The following is a 21,162-nucleotide window of genomic DNA, read 5'->3' as shown; positions in this document are numbered from 1 at the left end:
TCATTGCTGGAAAATTGCTCTTAAGTGCCTGGTGCCAACAGGCTCTCACGCTTAGAAATAAATGAGACCAATGAACAAAACTTCTGTGTTAGCTAAGGAAAAGATCATGGTTTGGTAAGAAAAATGATGTAAGCCTAACCAATGACAGTTGGACTCACATAGGACTTGATGGCTACCTCCTAGTTGAAAGTCCTTGGTTTGATCTATTTGCTTTCCTAGTAAGATAAAGCACAGAAGTTATGCACAGCCATTATTCACCATGCACCTTATAACTTATCATTTAGTATTTGCCTACTTGCACATAGCTCTGTATATACATATTTATTTCTCGTTTACTGCACATATTTCTGGTTATGTCTGTTTATATCTGTTGGTCCGATCACTGTCCACTTATATCTACTCTTTTATATTTTGTATTTTCAAGTTAAGTTTAAGCTTTAAGTTGTATTTAAATTGACACTTTATATTTAGGTTAAGCACTGTTGGTAATTTACTGCTCTGTGTGCCTTTGAATTGCCCCCAGGGGACAAAAAAAGTTTTTTGAATTGTATTGAATTGAATTGAAGGCAGGGCGATGTATTACTTTGATTAAACAAACACCTAAACTACAATACTATGGATTAATTCTCCTGTTTATTCTATCAGTATCATAGTCAAACAGAATAGCAGGCCGTTACTTGTCAACATCAAAGAAATAACCAACATTCTGAAGTATGACATCACAAGATGAAAGGATGGATTTTAGCAGAGGATTTGGAGAGTTACAGTATGTGAGCTTTGTGAAAGCACAATTTTAGTATGTCTTCAAAACTTGTAGCATTTGTAACATTTGCTACATAACTCAAATCATCAGCATTACATATAGGTCTTAAGGTAAGGACATGTTCTTCAAGTTGGAGGTTTCTCTTGAATTTGCCAATACTCATTGCTGGAAAATTGCTCTTAAGTGCCTGGTGCCAACAAGCTCTCACGCTTAGGAATAAACGAAAACAATGAACAAAACTTCTGTGTTAGCTAAGGAAAAGATCATGGTTTGGTAAGAAAAATGATGTAAGCCTTACCAATGACAGTTGGACTCACATAGGACTTGATGGCTACCTCCTAATTGAAAATCCTTGGTTTGATCTATTTGCTTTCCTAGAAAGATAAAGCACAGAAGTTATGCACAGTCCAGCAAGGCAGGGCGATGTATTACTTTGATAAAACAAACACCTAAACTACAATACTATGGATTAATTCTCCTGTTTATTCTATCAGTATCATAGTCAAACAGAATAGCAGGCTGTTACTTGACAACATCAAAGAAATAACCAACATTCTGAAGTATGACATCACAAGATGAAAGGATGGATTTTAGCAGAGGATTTGGAGAGTTACAGTATGAGAGCTTTGTGAAAGCACAATTTTAGTAGTTCTTAAAAACTTGTAGCATTTGCTACATAACTCAAATCGTCAGCATTACATATAGGTCTTAAGGTAAGGACATGTTCTTCAAGTTGGAGGTTTCTCTTGAATTTGCCAATACTCATTGCTGGAAAATTGCTCTTAAGTGCCTGGTGCCAACAAGCTCTCACGCTTAGGAATATACGAAAACAATGAACAAAACTTCTGTGTTAGCTAAGGAAAAGATCATGGTTTGGTAAGAAAAATGATGTAAGCCTAACCAATGACAGTTGGACTCACATAGGACTTGATGGCTACCTCCTAGTTGAAAGTCCTTGGTTTGATCTATTTGCTTTCCTAGAAAGATAAAGCACAGAAGTTATGCACAGTCCAGCAAGGCAGGGTGATGTATTACTTTGATTAAACAAACACCTAAACTACAATACTATGGATTAATTCTCCTGTTTATTCTGTCAGTATCATAGTCAAACAGAATAGCAGGCTGTTACTTGACAACATCAAAGAAATAACCAACATTCTGAAGTATGACATCACAAGATGAAAGGATGGATTTTAACAGAGGATTTGGAGAGTTACAGTATGAGAGCTTTGTGAGTGCACAATTTTAGTATTTCTTAAAAACTTGTAGCATTTGTAACATTTGCTACATAACTCAAATCGTCAGCATGACATACAGGTCTTAAGGTAAAGACATGTTCTTCAAATTGAAGGTTTCTCTTGAATTTGCCAACGCTCATTGCTGGAAAATTGCTCTTAAGTGCCTGGTGCCAACAGGCTCTCACGCTTAGAAATAAATGAGACCAATGAACAAAACTTCTGTGTTAGCTAAGGAAAAGATCATGGTTTGGTAAGAAAAATGATGTAAGCCTAACCAATGACAGTTGGACTCACATAGGACTTGATGGCTACCTCCTAGTTGAAAGTCCTTGGTTTGATCTATTTGCTTTCCTAGAAAGATAAAGCACAGAAGTTATGCACAGTCCAGCAAGGCAGGGCGATGTATTACTTTGATTAAACAAACACCTAAACTACAATACTATGGATTAATTATCCTGTTTATTCTATCAGTATCATAGTCAAACAGAATAGCAGGCTGTTACTTGACAACATCAAAGAAATAACCAACATTCTGAAGTATGACATCACAAGATGAAAGGATGGATTATAGCAGAGGATTTGGAGAGTTACAGTATGTGAGCTTTGTGAAAGCACAATTTTAGTATGTCTTCAAAACTTGTAGCATTTGTAACATTTGCTACATAACTCAAATCATCAGCATTACATATAGGTCTTAAGGTAAGGACATGTTCTTCAAGTTGGAGGTTTCTCTTGAATTTGCCAATACTCATTGCTGGAAAATTGCTCTTAAGTGCCTGGTGCCAACAAGCTCTCACGCTTAGGAATAAACGAAAACAATGAACAAAACTTCTGTGTTAGCTAAGGAAAAGATCATGGTTTGGTAAGAAAAATGATGTAAGCCTTACCAATGACAGTTGGACTCACATAGGACTTGATGGCTACCTCCTAGTTGAAAGTCCTTGGTTTGATCTATTTGCTTTCCTAGAAAGATAAAGCACAGAAGTTATGCACAGTCCAGCAAGGCAGGGCGATGTATTACTTTGATTAAACAAACACCTAAACTACAATACTATGGATTAATTCTCCTGTTTATTCTATCAGTATCATAGTCAAACAGAATAGCAGGCTGTTACTTGACAACATCAAAGAAATAACCAACATTCTGAAGTATGACATCACAAGATGAAAGGATGGATTTTAGCAGAGGATTTGGAGAGTTACAGTATGAGAGCTTTGTGAAAGCACAATTTTAGTAGTTCTTAAAAACTTGTAGCATTTGCTACATAACTCAAATCGTCAGCATTACATATAGGTCTTAAGGTAAGGACATGTTCTTCAAGTTGGAGGTTTCTCTTGAATTTGCCAATACTCATTGCTGGAAAATTGCTCTTAAGTGCCTGGTGCCAACAAGCTCTCACGCTTAGGAATATACGAAAACAATGAACAAAACTTCTGTGTTAGCTAAGGAAAAGATCATGGTTTGGTAAGAAAAATGATGTAAGCCTAACCAATGACAGTTGGACTCACATAGGACTTGATGGCTACCTCCTAGTTGAAAGTCCTTGGTTTGATCTATTTGCTTTCCGAGAAAGATAAAGCACAGAAGTTATGCACAGTCCAGCAAGGCAGGGCGATGTATTACTTTGATTAAACAAACACCTAAACTACAATACTATGGATTAATTCTCCTGTTTATTCTGTCAGTATCATAGTCAAACAGAATAGCAGGCTGTTACTTGACAACATCAAAGAAATAACCAACATTCTGAAGTATGACATCACAAGATGAAAGGATGGATTTTAGCAGAGGATTTGGAGAGTTACAGTATGAGAGCTTTGTGAAAGCACAATTTTAGTAGTTCTTAAAAACTTGTAGCATTTGCTACATAACTCAAATCGTCAGCATTACATATAGGTCTTAAGGTAAGGACATGTTCTTCAAGTTGGAGGTTTCTCTTGAATTTGCCAATACTCATTGCTGGAAAATTGCTCTTAAGTGCCTGGTGCCAACAAGCTCTCACGCTTAGGAATATACGAAAACAATAAACAAAACTTCTGTGTCAGCTAAGGAAAAGATCATGGTTTGGTAAGAAAAATGATGTAAGCCTTACCAATGACAATTGGACTCACATAGGACTTGATGGCTACCTCCTAGTTGAAAGTCCTTGGTTTGATCTATTTGCTTTCCTAGAAAGATAAAGCACAGAAGTTATGCACAGTCCAGCAAGGCAGGGCGATGTATTACTTTGATTAAACAAACACCTAAACTACAATACTATGGATTAATTCTCCTGTTTATTCTGTCAGTATCATAGTCAAACAGAATAGCAGGCTGTTACTTGACAACATCAAAGAAATAACCAACATTCTGAAGTATGACATCACAAGATGAAAGGATGGATTTTAACAGAGGATTTGGAGAGTTACAGTATGAGAGCTTTGTGAGTGCACAATTTTAGTATTTCTTAAAAACTTGTAGCATTTGTAACATTTGCTACATAACTCAAATCGTCAGCATGACATACAGGTCTTAAGGTAAAGACATGTTCTTCAAATTGGAGGTTTCTCTTGAATTTGCCAACGCTCATTGCTGGAAAATTGCTCTTAAGTGCCTGGTGCCAACAGGCTCTCACGCTTAGAAATAAATGAGACCAATGAACAAAACTTCTGTGTTAGCTAAGGAAAAGATCATGGTTTGGTAAGAAAAATGATGTAAGCCTAACCAATGACAGTTGGACTCACATAGGACTTGATGGCTACCTCCTAGTTGAAAGTCCTTGGTTTGATCTATTTGCTTTCCTAGAAAGATAAAGCACAGAAGTTATGCACAGTCCAGCAAGGCAGGGCGATGTATTACTTTGATTAAACAAACACCTAAACTACAATACTATGGATTAATTCTCCTGTTTATTCTATCAGTATCATAGTCAAACAGAATAGCAGGCCGTTACTTGACAACATCAAAGAAATAACCAACATTCTGAAGTATGACATCACAAGATGAAAGGATGGATTATAGCAGAGGATTTGGAGAGTTACAGTATGAGAGCTTTGTGAAAGCACAATTTTAGTAGTTCTTAAAAACTTGTAGCATTTGCTACATAAGTCAAATCATCAGCATTACATATAGGTCTTAAGGTAAAGACATGTTCTTCAAGTTGGAGGTTTCTCTTGAATTTGCCAATACTCATTGCTGGAAAATTGCTCTTAAGTGCCTGGTGCCAACAAGCTCTCACGCTTAGGAATAAACGAAATCAATGAACAAAACTTCTGTGTTAGCTAAGGAAAAGATCATGGTTTGGTAAGAAAAATGATGTAAGCCTTAACAATGACAGTTGGACTCACATAGGACTTGATGGCTACCTCCTAGTTGAAAGTCCTTGGTTTGATCTATTTGCTTTCCTAGAAAGATAAAGCACAGAAGTTATGCACAGTCCAGCAAGGCAGGGCGATGTATTACTTTGATTAAACAAACACCTAAGCTACAATACTATGGATTAATTCTCCTGTTTATTCTGTCAGTATCATAGTCAAACAGAATAGCAGGCTGTTACTTGTCAACATCAAAGAAATAACCAACATTCTGAAGTATGACATCACAAGATGAAAGGATGGATTATAGCAGAGGATTTGGAGAGTTACAGTATGAGAGCTTTGTGAGTGCACAATGTTAGTATTTCTTAAAAACTTGTAGCATTTGTAACATTTGCTACATAACTCAAATCGTCAGCATGACATACAGGTCTTAAGGTAAAGACATGTTCTTCAAGTTGGAGCTTTCTCTTGAATTTGCCAACGCTCATTGCTGGAAAATTGCTCTTAAGTGCCTGGTGCCAACAGGCTCTCACGCTTAGAAATAAATGAGACCAATGAACAAAACTTCTGTGTTAGCTAAGGAGAAGATCTCGGTTTGGTAAGAAAAATGATGTAAGCCTAACCAATGACAGTTGGACTCACATAGGACTTGATGGCCACCTCCTAGTTGAAAGTCCTTGGTTTGATCTATTTGCTTTCCTAGAAAGATAAAGCACAGAAGTTATGCACAGTCCAGCAAGGCAGGGCGATGTATTACTTTGATTAAACAAACACCTAAACTACAATACTATGGATTAATTCTCCTGTTTATTCTATCAGTATCATAGTCAAACAGAATAGCAGGCTGTTACTTGACAACATCAAAGAAATAACCAACATTCTGAAGTATGACATCACAAGATGAAAGGATGGATTATAGCAGAGGATTTGGAGAGTTACAGTATGTGAGCTTTGTGAAAGCACAATTTTAGTATGTCTTCAAAACTTGTAGCATTTGTAACATTTGCTACATAACTCAAATCGTCAGCATGACATACAGGTCTTAAGGTAAAGACATGTTCTTCAAGTTGGAGGTTTCTCTTGAATTTGCCAACGCTCATTGCTGGAAAATTGCTCTTAAGTGCCTGGTGCCAACAGGCTCTCACGCTTAGAAATAAATGAGACCAATGAACAAAACTTGTGTGTTAGCTAAGGAAAAGATCATGGTTTGGTAAGAAAAATGATGTAAGCCTAACCAATGACAGTTGGACTCACATAGGACTTGATGGCCACCTCCTAGTTGAAAGTCCTTGGTTTGATCTATTTGCTTTCCTAGTAAGATAAAGCACAGAAGTTATGCACAGTCCAGCAAGGCAGGGCGATGTATTACTTTGATTAAACAAACACCTAAACTACAATACTATGGATTAATTCTCCTGTTTATTCTATCAGTATCATAGTCAAACAGAATAGCAGGCTGTTACTTGACAACATCAAAGAAATAACCAACATTCTGAAGTATGACATCACAAGATGAAAGGATGGATTTTAGCAGAGGATTTGGAGAGTTACAGTATGAGAGCTTTGTGAGTGCACAATTTTAGTATTTCTTAAAAACTTGTAGCATTTGTAACATTTGCTACATAACTCAAATCGTCAGCATGACATACAGGTCTTAAGGTAAAGACATGTTCTTCAAGTTGGAGGTTTCTCTTGAATTTGCCAACGCTCATTGCTGGAAAATTGCTCTTAAGTGCCTGGTGCCAACAGGCTCTCACGCTTAGAAATAAATGAGACCAATGAACAAAACTTGTGTGTTAGCTAAGGAAAAGATCATGGTTTGGTAAGAAAAATGATGTAAGCCTAACCAATGACAGTTGGACTCACATAGGACTTGATGGCTACCTCCTAGTTGAAAGTCCTTGGTTTGATCTATTTGCTTTCCTAGAAAGATAAAGCACAGAAGTTATGCACAGTCCAGCAAGGCAGGGCGATGTATTACTTTGATTAAACAAACACCTAAACTACAATACTATGGATTAATTCTCCTGTTTATTCTGTCAGTATCATAGTCAAACAGAATAGCAGGCTGTTACTTGACAACATCAAAGAAATAACCAACATTCTGAAGTATGACATCACAAGAGGAAAGGATGGATTTTAGCAGAGGATTTGGAGAGTTACAGTATGAGAGCTTTGTGAAAGCACAATTTTAGTAGTTCTTAAAAACTTGTAGCTTTTGCTACATAACTCAAATCGTCAGCATTACATATAGGTCTTAAGGTAAGGACATGTTCTTCAAGTTGGAGGTTTCTCTTGAATTTGCCAATACTCATTGCTGGAAAATTGCTCTTAAGTGCCTGGTGCCAACAAGCTCTCACGCTTAGGAATATACGAAAACAATGAACAAAACTTCTGTGTTAGCTAAGGAAAAGATCATGGTTTGGTAAGAAAAATGATGTAAGCCTTACCAATGACAGTTGGACTCACATAGGACTTGATGGCTACCTCCTAGTTGAAAGTCCTTGGTTTGATCTATTTGCTTTCCTAGTAAGATAAAGCACAGAAGTTATGCACAGTCATTATTCACCATGCACCTTATAACTTATCATTTAGTATTTGCCTACTTGCACATAGCTCTGTATATACATATTTATTTCTCGTTTACTGCACATATTTCTGGTTATATCTGTTTATATCTGTTGGTCCGATCACTGTCCACTTATATCTACTCTTTTATATTTTGTATTTTCAAGTTCAGTTTAAGTTTTAAGTTGTATTTAAATTGACACTTTATATTTAGGTTAAGCACTGTTGGTAATTAACTGCTCTGTGTGCCTTTGAATTGCCCCCAGGGGACAAAAAAAGTTTTTTGAATTGTATTGAATTGAATTGAAGGCAGGGCGATGTATTACTTTGATTAAACAAACACCTAAACTACAATACTATGGATTAATTCTACTGTTTATTCTATCAGTATCATAGTCAAACAGAATAGCAGGCCGTTACTTGTCAACATCAAAGAAATAACCAACATTCTGAAGTATGACATCACAAGATGAAAGGATGGATTTTAGCAGAGGATTTGGAGAGTGACAGTATGTGAGCTTTGTGAAAGCACAATTTTAGTATGTCTTCAAAACTTGTAGCATTTGTAACATTTGCTACATAACTCAAATCATCAGCATTACATATCGGTCTTAAGGTAAGGACATGTTCTTCAAGTTGGAGGTTTCTCTTGAATTTGCCAATACTCATTGCTGGAAAATTGCTCTTAAGTGCCTGGTGCCAACAAGCTCTCACGCTTAGGAATAAACGAAAACAATGAACAAAACTTCTGTGTTAGCTAAGGAAAAGATCATGGTTTGGTAAGAAAAATGATGTAAGCCTAACCAATGACAGTTGGACTCACATAGGACTTGATGGCTACCTCCTAGTTGAAAGTCCTTGGTTTGATCTATTTGCTTTCCTAGAAAGATAAAGCACAGAAGTTATGCACAGTCCAGCAAGGCAGGGCGATGTATTACTTTGATTAAACAAACACCTAAACTACAATGCTATGGATTAATTCTCCTGTTTATTCTATCAGTATCATAGTCAAACAGAATAGCAGGCTGTTACTTGACAACATCAAAGAAATAACCAACATTCTGAAGTATGACATCACAAGATGAAAGGATGGATTATAGCAGAGGATTTGGAGAGTTACAGTATGAGAGCTTTGTGAAAGCACAATTTTAGTAGTTCTTAAAAACTTGTAGCATTTGCTACATAAGTCAAATCATCAGCATTACATATAGGTCTTAAGGTAAAGACATGTTCTTCAAGTTGGAGGTTTCTCTTGAATTTGCCAACGCTCATTGCTGGAAAATTGCTCTTAAGTGCCTGGTGCCAACAGGCTCTCACGCTTAGAAATAAATGAGACCAATGAACAAAACTTGTGTGTTAGCTAAGGAAAAGATCATGGTTTGGTAAGAAAAATGATGTAAGCCTAACCAATGACAGTTGGACTCACATAGGACTTGATGGCCACCTCCTAGTTGAAAGTCCTTGGTTTTATTTACAAACCAAGTCCATTTACATACCTATGGTGAAAAAACAACCCCCCACAACCAGGTATGTGAAGAAGTGGTCTAAGGAGGCCACTGAGGCGCTGCAGGACTGCTTCGACACCACTGACTGGGAGGTGCTGTGCAGCCCACATGGGGAGGACATTGACAGTTTAACCCACTGCATCACAGATTACATAAACTTCTGTGTTAAGAACACTGTACCCACCAAAAAAATACAGTGTTTCTCCAACAACAAACCCTGGGTTACCCCTGAGTTGAAAACCCTGCTCAATGAAAAGAGAAGAGTTTTTAGAGCTGGAGATAGAGAGGAGCTGAGGAGGGTGCAGAAGGAGCTCAAGAAAAAAATCAAGAAGGGGAAAGCCAGCTACCGAGCAAAGATGGAGGAGCATTTACAACCCCACCCCCAGCCACCAGAGCGCAGACCAGCCCACTTCTCAGACACTCCATCTGAGTACCCTGAGTACCCTGCCACCCCCCTCAACAGCCCTCTCCTCCACCTCCTCCACAGACGCCCCCCCAACAACCCCTTCCTCCTCCTCTTCCTCCTCCTCCGACGGCCTCTCCATAGCAGCTGATCAGGTGAGAAGTCAGCTGAGGATGATCAAGGCGAGGAAGGCCACAGGTTTCGAGGGCATCAGCTCCACACTCCTGAAGGACTGTGCAGACCAGCTCTGTGAAGTTCTTCTGCACATCTTCAACCTGAGCCTGAGACTGGAGAGGGTCCTGACTCTGTGGAAGACTTCCTGCATGGTGCCATTCCCAAAGACATCTCACCCCAGGGAGCCTAACCACTTCAGACCTGTGGCCCTCACCTCTCACCTGATGAAGACCATGGAGATGATCGTCCTCAACAACCTCCGCTCCCTGGTGACTTTAAATCTGGATCCTCTGCAGTTCGCCTACCAGCCGAACATCGGGGTGGATGACGTCGTCATCTACCTGCTGCAGAGATCCTGGACTCACCTGGAGAACACCGGCAGCACTGTGAGGGTCATGTTCTTTGACTTCTCCAGTGCCTTTAACATCATCCAGCCTGCACTGCTCAGGGGGAAGCTAGAGGGGGCGGGAGTGGACTGTCACCTGGCTGCATGGACAACGGACTACCTCACCAACAGACCACAGTACGTGAGGCTTCAGGACTGTGAGTCTGACATGGTGGTCTGCAGTACAGGGGCCCCGCAGGGGACAGTTCTCTCCCCTTTTCTCTTCACCCTGTACACCTCGGACTTCTGTTACAACTCTGGGAGCTGCCACCTGCAGAAGTTCTCCGATGACACAGCCATCGTGGGGTGTGTGTCTAAGGGGAGCGAACAGGAGTACAGGCAGGTCATCATGGACTTTGTCGACTGGAGTGAGCTCAACCACCTTCAGCTCAACGCCAGCAAGACAAAGGAGATGGTGATTGACTTCCGCAGGAAGTCACCCCAGACTGCACCGGTGAACATCCAGGGCTTGGCCATCGAGAGGGTGGAGACGTACAAATACCTGGGTGTTCACCTCAACAATAAACTGGACTGGTCACACAACACCGACGTCCTGTACAAGAAGGGCCAATGTCGGCTGCACTGCTGAGGCGACTGAGGTGTCCACTTATATCTACTCTTTTATATTTTGTATTTTTAAGTTAAGTTTAAGCTTTAAGTTGTATTTAAATTGACACTTTATATTTAGGTTAAGCACTGTTGGTAATTCACTGCTCTGTGTGTCTTTGAAGGGGACAAAAAAAGTTTTTTGAATTGAATTGAATTGAATTGAAGGCAGGGCGATGTATTACTTTGATTAAACAAACACCTAAGCTACAATACTATGGATTAATTCTCCTGTTTATTCTGTCAGTATCATAGTCAAACAGAATAGCAGGCTGTTACTTGTCAACATCAAAGAAATAACCAACATTCTGAAGTATGACATCACAAGATGAAAGGATGGATTTTAGCAGAGGATTTGGAGAGTTACAGTATGAGAGCTTTGTGAGTGCACAATTTTAGTATTTCTTAAAAACTTGTAGCATTTGTAACATTTGCTACATAACTCAAATCGTCAGCATGACATACAGGTCTTAAGGTAAAGACATGTTCTTCAAGTTGGAGGTTTCTCTTGAATTTGCCAACGCTCATTGCTGGAAAATTGCTCTTAAGTGCCTGGTGCCAACAGGCTCTCACGCTTAGAAATAAATGAGACCAATGAACAAAACTTCTGTGTTAGCTAAGGAAAAGATCATGGTTTGGTAAGAAAAATGATGTAAGCCTAACCAATGACAGTTGGACTCACATAGGACTTGATGGCTACCTCCTAGTTGAAAGTCCTTGGTTTGATCTATTTGCTTTCCTAGAAAGATAAAGCACAGAAGTTATGCACAGTCCAGCAAGGCAGGGCGATGTATTACTTTGATTAAACAAACACCTAAACTACAATACTATGGATTAATTCTCCTGTTTATTCTGTCAGTATCATAGTCAAACAGAATAGCAGGCTGTTACTTGACAACATCAAAGAAATAACCAACATTCTGAAGTATGACATCACAAGATGAAAGGATGGATTTTAGCAGAGGATTTGGAGAGTTACAGTATGAGAGCTTTGTGAAAGCACAATTTTAGTAGTTCTTAAAAACTTGTAGCTTTTGCTACATAACTCAAATCGTCAGCATTACATATAGGTCTTAAGGTAAGGACATGTTCTTCAAGTTGGAGGTTTCTCTTGAATTTGCCAATACTCATTGCTGGAAAATTGCTCTTAAGTGCCTGGTGCCAACAAGCTCTCACGCTTAGGAATATACGAAAACAATGAACAAAACTTGTGTGTTAGCTAAGGAAAAGATCATGGTTTGGTAAGAAAAATGATGTAAGCCTTACCAATGACAGTTGGACTCACATAGGACTTGATGGCTACCTCCTAGTTGAAAGTCCTTGGTTTGATCTATTTGCTTTCCTAGAAAGATAAAGCACAGAAGTTATGCACAGTCCAGCAAGGCAGGGCGATGTATTACTTTGATTAAACAAACACCTAAACTACAATACTATGGATTAATTCTCCTGTTTATTCTATCAGTATCATAGTCAAACAGAATAGCAGGCCGTTACTTGACAACATCAAAGAAATAACCAACATTCTGAAGTATGACATCACAAGATGAAAGGATGGATTTTAGCAGAGGATTTGGAGAGTTACAGTATGAGAGCTTTGTGAAAGCACAATTTTAGTAGTTCTTAAAAACTTGTAGCATTTGCTACATAACTCAAATCGTCAGCATTACATATAGGTCTTAAGGTAAGGACATGTTCTTCAAGTTGGAGGTTTCTCTTGAATTTGCCAATACTCATTGCTGGAAAATTGCTCTTAAGTGCCTGGTGCCAACAAGCTCTCACGCTTAGGAATATACGAAAACAATGAACAAAACTTCTGTGTTAGCTAAGGAAAAGATCATGGTTTGGTAAGAAAAATGATGTAAGCCTTATCAATGACAGTTGGACTCACATAGGACTTGATGGCTACCTCCTAGTTGAAAGTCCTTGGTTTGATCTATTTGCTTTCCTAGTAAGATAAAGCACAGAAGTTATGCACAGCCATTATTCACCATGCACCTTATAACTTATCATTTAGTATTTGCCTACTTGCACATAGTTCTGTATATACATATTTATTTCTCGTTTACTGCATATAGTTCTGTTTACATCTGGTCACTACTGCACATAGTTCTGGTTACATCTGTTTACATCTGTTAGTCCGATCACTGTCCACTTATATCTACTCTTTTATATTTTGTATTTTCAAGTTAAGTTTAAGCTTTAAGTTGTATTTAAACTGACACTTTATATTTAGGTTAAGCACAGTTGGTAATTTACTGCTCTGTGTGTCTTTGAATTGCCCCCAGGGGTCAAAAAAAGTTTTTTGAATTGAATTGAATTGAAGGCAGGGCGATGTATTACTTTGATTAAACAAACACCTAAACTACAATACTATGGATTAATTCTCCTGTTTATTCTATCAGTATCATAGTCAAACAGAATAGCAGGCCGTTACTTGACAACATCAAAGAAATAACCAACATTCTGAAGTATGACATCACAAGATGAAAGGATGGATTATAGCAGAGGATTTGGAGAGTTACAGTATGAGAGCTTTGTGAGTGCACAATTTTAGTATTTCTTAAAAACTTGTAGCATTTGCTACATAAGTCAAATCATCAGCATTACATATAGGTATTAAGGTAAGGACATGTTCTTCAAGTTGGAGGTTTCTCTTGAATTTGCCAATACTCATTGCTGGAAAATTGCTCTTAAGTGCCTGGTGCCAACAGGCTCTCACGCTTAGAAATAAATGAGACCAATGAACAAAACTTCTGTGTTAGCTAAGGAAAAGATCATGGTTTGGTAAGAAAAATAATGTAAGCCTAACCAATGACAGTTGGACTCACATAGGACTTGATGGCCACCTCCTAGTTGAAAGTCCTTGGTTTGATCTATTTGCTTTCCTAGAAAGATAAAGCACAGAAGTTATGCACAGTCCAGCAAGGCAGGGCGATGTATTACTTTGATTAAACAAACACCTAAACTACAATACTATGGATTAATTCTCCTGTTTATTCTATCAGTATCACAGTCAAACAGAATAGCAGGCTGTTACTTGTCAACATCAAAGAAATAACCAACATTCTGAAGTATGACATCACAAGATGAAAGGATGGATTTTAGCAGAGGATTTGGAGAGTTACAGTATGTGAGCTTTGTGAAAGCACAATTTTAGTATGTCTTCAAAACTTGTAGCATTTGTAACATTTGCTACATAACTCAAATCATCAGCATTACATATAGGTCTTAAGGTAAAGACATGTTCTTCAAGTTGGAGGTTTCTCTTGAATTTGCCAATACTCATTGCTGGAAAATTGCTCTTAAGTGCCTGGTGCCAACAAGCTCTCACGCTGAGGAATAAACGAAAACAATGAACAAAACTTGTGTGTTAGCTAAGGAAAAGATCATGGTTTGGTAAGAAAAATGATGTAAGCCTAACCAATGACAGTTGGACTCACATAGGACTTGATGGCCACCTCCTAGTTGAAAGTCCTTGGTTTTATTTACAAACCAAGACCATTTACATACCTATGGTGAAAAAACAACCCCCCACAACCAGGTATGTGAAGAAGTGGTCTAAGGAGACCACTGAGGCGCTGCAGGACTGCTTCGACACCACTGACTGGGAGGTGCTGTGCAGCCCACATGGGGAGGACATTGACAGTTTAACCCACTGCATCACAGATTACATAAACTTCTGTGTTAAGAACACTGTACCCACCAAAAAAATACAGTGTTTCTCCAACAACAAACCCTGGGTTACCCCTGAGTTGAAAACCCTGCTCAATGAAAAGAGAAGAGTTTTTAGAGCTGGAGATAGAGAGGAGCTGAGGAGGGTGCAGAAGGAGCTCAAGAAAAAAATCAAGAAGGGGAAAGCCAGCTACCGAGCAAAGACGGAGGAGCATTTTTGTCTTTCTACATGCAAGTGGAGAAATAAGGCTTATCATTCTAACAGGTATTGCCACACTTCCACATCAAAGCCAACCGATAGCTACCGCCAGTGTGTGTGTGTGTGTGTGTGTTTTTCTTACCGCCAACAAAAGAACAGTTGAAGCAGCAGCTAGGCCAGAAACACTTTGCAACAATGACTGTTGATATGTTATTGCGTGTCTGTGTGCTACTACAGCAATAGCATACACAGAGTGGCAAATGGGGAAACTGGCACACAAATAACCCCAAACCTGACTAAAATTCCAGTTCATTTCAAAAAGCTTGCGTCCCGGCAGCATGTCAACGCAGTGACAAAGCCAGGCCAGACTCACACACACACACACACATATTTCTCTTAAATGCAGTGAAAAGAAAGGATTATTTTAAACACTGAAGAGAGGAGGGTGCACCGTTCCCGGAGGTACTGCAATACCGGGTCGATGCGTGGAGTGGACGGAGCAAGCCCCTGTTCCATCTCCCAAGTCCAAAAATCAATTTAATATATGGTCCCCGGGTAGGGGACGTATCAGATATTAAACTGATAAGAACAGATTCTTTTTTTTCTTTTGAAAAGTTTTATTGACACTTATTTCACATTGCACATCACACATTTGTTTTCCTTGTTGTTCATTTCTTTTACAATTTTTACAGGGTACACATCCATCTTTTCTGTTTTTTAAAAACAAACATTGATACTATGTGAAATACATCATAAAATGTTTTTGGGTGTAAAAACAGTGTCTTCATTTAAAACAATTAAAAGGAGAGCATTGGTTAAGAAACGTTTTTCTTTAAAATTCAAATGTTGTGCAGGAGTGCAGTGAGCCCCTATCAAGATTAACTCATCCTGTTCTCCCAAACAGATGTGGTCTCTCGGGATCCTGTCCTGGTGCTCAGAGGAGATCCTCACCCTGCTGCTCCTTCCCACCTGCCTCTTCCGGAGAGTCAGGCCGCTGCTGCTTTTTGAACTTTTCCCGTATGGCTCCGGCTCCTTCATCCGAATGGGCACAGAGGTGATTCTTCTTTGTGGCTGTGTCCTGCAGCGACGGCCATACTGACCGTCGCTGCTGCCATCCGGATCACTGCCAAGGGGGGGATCTGCTTGTGCTTTCTTACCAGCAAGTTCCTGGAGGTCCATGTGGCGTCTTTGATGGCGGCTAGAGTGAGCCATTGTTTTGCAAAGTCCTTTGGTGTTTGTTGACTTTGGCTCACTCCATACAGTACCAGCTGTGCTGTAAGGACCTCCCTTGCTGGTAAGCACGGGAATTGCAAGGAGCCGGCCAGTGCCCACTGTTCTACAGCAGCGCTGCACTCCCAGAGCAGGTGCCTCACCGACTCAGGTGCGCCACAACCAGGTCGGGGGCAGGTTGGGGACGTCGACATGCCCCGGGAGTGCATCACGGACCTGACTGGGAGGATCTCATGAGCCACCATCCATGACAGGTCCCGGAGTCTGTTTGGAAGAACAGGATGGTTCACATTTTTCCAAACTGTGGAGGGCTCGCCGAGTGCAAGCCCGTGCACTGGGCTCACTGGTTCTCGCTCCTGCAACACAGAGATTACAGATCGTATGTTAGTTAAAATATGCAGCTCCTGTTTTTCAAGGTTAAAATGTTTTAAAAACTTCTGAATAAAATGATACAATTGTGGCAGATAAAAGGACACTGGAACTTTAAGATCAGTTTTTAAAAGTTTCAGTTTCCTGAGGTAGGACCCCATCCAGAACCGGGCCATTGCTGCTGTCTTTGGGTTTCTGGATGGGGCTGTGGCAGCTGCGAGTCCGATTGTGGCGTATCTTGCACCCAGGATTAAAAACAGGTCTGGCACTCCTTTTCCTCCTTCCTCCTTGGTTTTCCTCATTGTGTCCCTTCTCAGGCGCTCCCACTTAGACCCCCACAGGAAATAAAAGATGGCTCGTTCCAGGTCTAAAATCACATTTCTGGGGGGGATAAAAACAGAAGTGAGCATTAAAAGTTAGGGGGAGTCCCGTCTTTTCAGTCACTGTCCATGGTCCGTAAAATTGGGCTTGGGTCTTCTGTCTGTTTAATTTTGACCCTGAGGCCAGTCCAAACCAGTCAGTCAAGTCCAGTGTCCTGTTTATGGATAAAAGGTCAGTGCATAAAATGTTGATGTTGTCCATGTATAAAACACACTTGCTGGTCATTCCCCCGCTCCCCGGTACTACCACCCCATTGATTTGTTGGTCCCTTCTCAAGACCTGTGCCAATGGTTCAATGCATGTGATGTAGAGGAGGGCAGATAACGGACAACCCGTTAATATCGACTGCTTTTGTCAGATGCCCATTAACTATGAATTTGCTGGTGATTCCCCGGTACAGCAGTCCCACCCAAGCTATAAACCTCTCAGGGAACCCCATTTTTTGCAGTACCTGGAAAAGGTACTGGTGCGAGACCCGATCAAAAGCTTTCTCAAAGTCTAAATTTAGGACTACTAGCCTAATGTTTCTGTCTCTCGCAAAACAGATGGTGTCTCGGATCAGTAGGAGGCTGTCCGTGATCTTTCTCCCCGGGATGGCACAGGTTTGATCCGGGTGAATCAGCCCCTCTAAAAACACAGTCATGCGAGATGCTAAAAGTTTACTAAAAAGTTTACAATCAAAGTTTAAAAGAGTGATAGGTCTCCAGTTTTTTAGGTCTGTCTTGTCGTTGTCCTTGAAAAGTAGAGTCACTATCCCTCTTCTAAAACTGTCGGGGAGTCTGTCAAGTTTTTCTAAGTCCATAAAAACAACAAGAAGGTCAAGTGCTAAAATGTCCCAGAAAGTCAAATAAAATTCTAAGGGAAGCCCATCGTCTCCTGGGGACTTCCCTTTTTTGAAACTCTTGATACAGTTGAAAATTTCTAAAAGGGTAAAATCTTGGGATAAAAGCACACTGTCATTTATTTTGTGTTCAATGAACTTTAAAACTTCTCTCATTGTGTCTGTTTTTATAGGTTTTTCTTTGTACAATTCTTTATAAAATTTAACTATGGTATCGTTAATTTCATCTGTTGTTTCAGCTGTGCACTGATTGTCTTTTTTCAGTTTAAAAATGGTTTTATCTTTATCTAAAATTATTTTAAAAAAGTACCTAGTGCACTTCTCTCCTTCTTCTATTTCTTTTTCTTTGCTTCTCTTTTATTTGCTTTATTTCTTCATTAAAATCCAGACCCTCTAGGTTTAGTTTAAAATACAGTTGAAGTCGTTTTTGCAGTCCCAGCATGCGTCTGTCGTCCCTACCTTTCTTTCTCTTACCTGCCTGCCTGAAAAAGGTCTGGGTCCTTCCCTTCACCATTTCCCACCAGTGTGCACGTGAGACGTATAGGTCTTGAAGGGTCTACCAGTCTTGGTACTGCTCCCTGTACTGCCTAACTAACTCCCTATCTTCTAAAAGGGAGCAGTTGAGTTTCCACAGACCCTTCCCAGCCGTCACACCTGAAGTTAGTGATAGGGTGCAAGAAAGTATAGTGTGATCAGAGAAGAAAACAGGAGTTACTCTAGCATCGGTTGGTGGGAAATCCCGTGATAAAATATAATCTATGCGAGAGGCTTTGGTGCCGTCACCACTGAACCAGGTGAAGCCCTCCTCTCTGGGATGCATGACTTTAAAACAGTCCAGTAGTTTAAAATCCTTACATAGGGCCCCAAATAAAACTGATGTTTTATCGACTTTGAAATCTTCCCCTGCTCCCCTCCTGTCTTTCTTGTTTAGAACACAATTAAAATCCCCTCCTACAACTAATGGTTCCCTGCCTAGCATGTGGGACTGCAAGTCTTTTAAAAGGTCATACCTGTCATTTTTTTCATTAAAACCATAGGTATTTAAAACCTTAAAGTCTCTTCCCATAAAAGTCAGGTGTGCTAAAAGTGCCCTACCGTCTCTCACCACAGTGCTGCCCTTCACCAAGATCAGAGGGTTTTTAATTAAAATTGCCACGCCAGCATTTTTGTTGTGGTTTGATCCACTCCACACGGATCCATGTGGCCACAACTCCTCCCAATGTAGTTTTTTAAAAACGGTAGACCACATTCTTGTATTAAAAACACATCTGACTTAAAAGAGTTTGGGTAGGATAAAACAGATTGCGCTCTAACTTTAGACTTCACACTTCTCACATTGATGGTAGAGAAGGTGAAGGTCATAAGTATGGTTAAAAACAACAGGTAAGACATTTTAAAAGACTAGTATTTAGAAGCAGTCGTCATACTTCTTGTGAAATTTGCTCTTCCTTCACCCCTATGGGGGAGGGGTGAGGGGTTTGAGCCTTTTTCCCCGGTCGGACTCTAGGTGGTGGCCTTTCTTGCAATCTTTTGTTGAATTTCGAGTCCTTAGGGGTTGATTGTAGGGCTATATTTAGGAAAGAGAGCTCATTTGGAGAATCGGAGGGGAAGACTCTGGGCTCCTCCACAGATAAACTGTCTGAGGAGTCCCCAGCTCTTCCCCTCTTTCCGGATACTACTGGAGCCTCCGGGGACAATTCTGATAAAGGCCTCTTAGCCTGTTGGGCTGGGGGGAGGGAGGCTTCTTCGCTATCACTCTCATTCTCATTCTCATTCTCATTCTCATTCTCATTCTCATTCTCATTCTCATTCTCACGATCACTCTCACACTCACTCCCATTCTCACACTCACTCCCAATCTTACTTTCACCCTCAGAATGAGGTGTAGCTCCACCTTCTGCCTGTACTGCAGCCTCTTCTTCCACATGCTCCACTTGAGGAGCAGTGACAGGCCCCTCCCCCTCCCCCTCACCTGACTCCTGTCCTCCAGTCACAGGATTTGGAGGGAGATTTGAATTGTCTGGCCCAGGCTCCAAAATGTGCTCTTCAAACATTTCAAACAGTCCGCCATTTTCTTTTTCTTTTTCTGCTTGTTTTGCAGCTTTCACTTTGTTGGCAAAAGACCTTGGACAGTGTCTGAAGAGATGAGTTGTTTCTCCACACAGGTTGCACTTTCTGCCATTGGTACATTCTTCAAAAGTATGACCAATTTCTCTGCACTTTCCACAGATGATTTGCTGACATGCTTCCGCAAGATGTCCATGCTCGCCACACTTGCGACAAAGTTTTGGCTGTCCCTGGTAGTGAATGTAGCCCCGGTTATTTCCCAGAACTATCATGGATGGCAGATGTTTCAGGCTCTGGAAGCCTTGGGGATCCTGCCATTGTTGAATGGGGACCCTCCAAGCACAGTTCCAAATGCCATCCTCATCTCTCACCTTCATAGCTTGGCCTTTAACCGTGCAAAATCTTCCCAGCCACATACATATGTCATCTGCATTTACTGTTTCATTGAACATCTTGACAATGACTGTCTTGAAAGCATTGTCAGTCAGTTTCTCTACATTAAAAGCAGAAAACTGGGCTCTGGTGTTTTCATATCTTGTCCAAAATTCCTTCAACAGAATCGCTGAGCGGAAGCTAGCATCAAATCCTTTGTTCTGTGGTAAGGTCACAATGCAATTTATGTCATCTGGCTTAAAATTGAGTGATTGTTGGATTAGCTTCCTTGAGAAGTCTAGCCTAGACAACCCCTGTAGCCTTCCATCTTTCTCCACAAAGGTGAAGCGTACACTGTGGTGCCTCCGCATGCCAGCATGGGCCGCCGACATGTTGGAGGCACCACACTTTAAAAACTCCTACTCTAACAGCACTAAAAGGAAGATAAAAGTAAATAAATTAGACTAAAACCTAATAGATAAATAACACCAGTAATTACCTGAACTTCACGAGAAAGTTCTTTGTTTTATCTTCTTTTTAGTACTGTGTTAGAGTAGGAGTTTTTAAAGTGTGGTGCCTCCAACATGTCGGTGGTTCACCCATGGCGAGGCCTGGCCATTGCACTCCGGTGGGGCTTGTTCTGTCCACTCCACGCATCGACCCGGTATTGCAGTACCTCCGGGAACGGTGCACCCTGCTCTCTTCAGTGTTTAAAATAATCCTTTCTTTTCACTGCATTTAAGAGAAATATGTGTGTGTGTGTGTGTGTGAGTCTGGCCTGGCTTTGTCACTGCATTGACATGCTGCCGGGACGCAAGCTTTTTGAAATGAACTGGAATTTTAGTCAGGTTTGGGGTTATTTGTGTGCCAGTTCCCCCATTTGCCACTCTGTGTATGCTATTGCTGTAGTAGCACACAGACACGCAATAACATATCAACAGTCATTGTTGCAAAGTGTTTCTGGCCTAGCTGCTGCTTCGACTGTTCTTTTGTTGGCGGTAAGAAAAAAACACACACACACACTGGCGGTAGCTATCGGTTGGCTTTGATGTGGAAGTGTGGCACTACCTGTTAGAATGATGAGCCTTATTT

General features: G+C 40.4%; 1 pseudogene; it reads right to left on the bottom strand.

Moving 5' to 3' along the window:
• Positions 1 to 15,250: 15,250 nt before the first annotated feature.
• Positions 15,251 to 15,429, bottom strand: LOC114918947 (U2 spliceosomal RNA; annotated as a pseudogene).
• Between the last annotated feature and the right edge of the window lie 5,733 nt (positions 15,430 to 21,162).

The sequence above is a fragment of the Labrus bergylta genome, chromosome 23 (assembly GCF_963930695.1).
Source record: "Labrus bergylta chromosome 23, fLabBer1.1, whole genome shotgun sequence".
NCBI classification, from domain to species: Eukaryota; Metazoa; Chordata; class Actinopteri; order Labriformes; family Labridae; genus Labrus; species Labrus bergylta.
The sequence above is the reverse complement of the archived record's forward strand: the minus strand, read 5'-3'. Positions and strand labels throughout refer to the sequence as shown.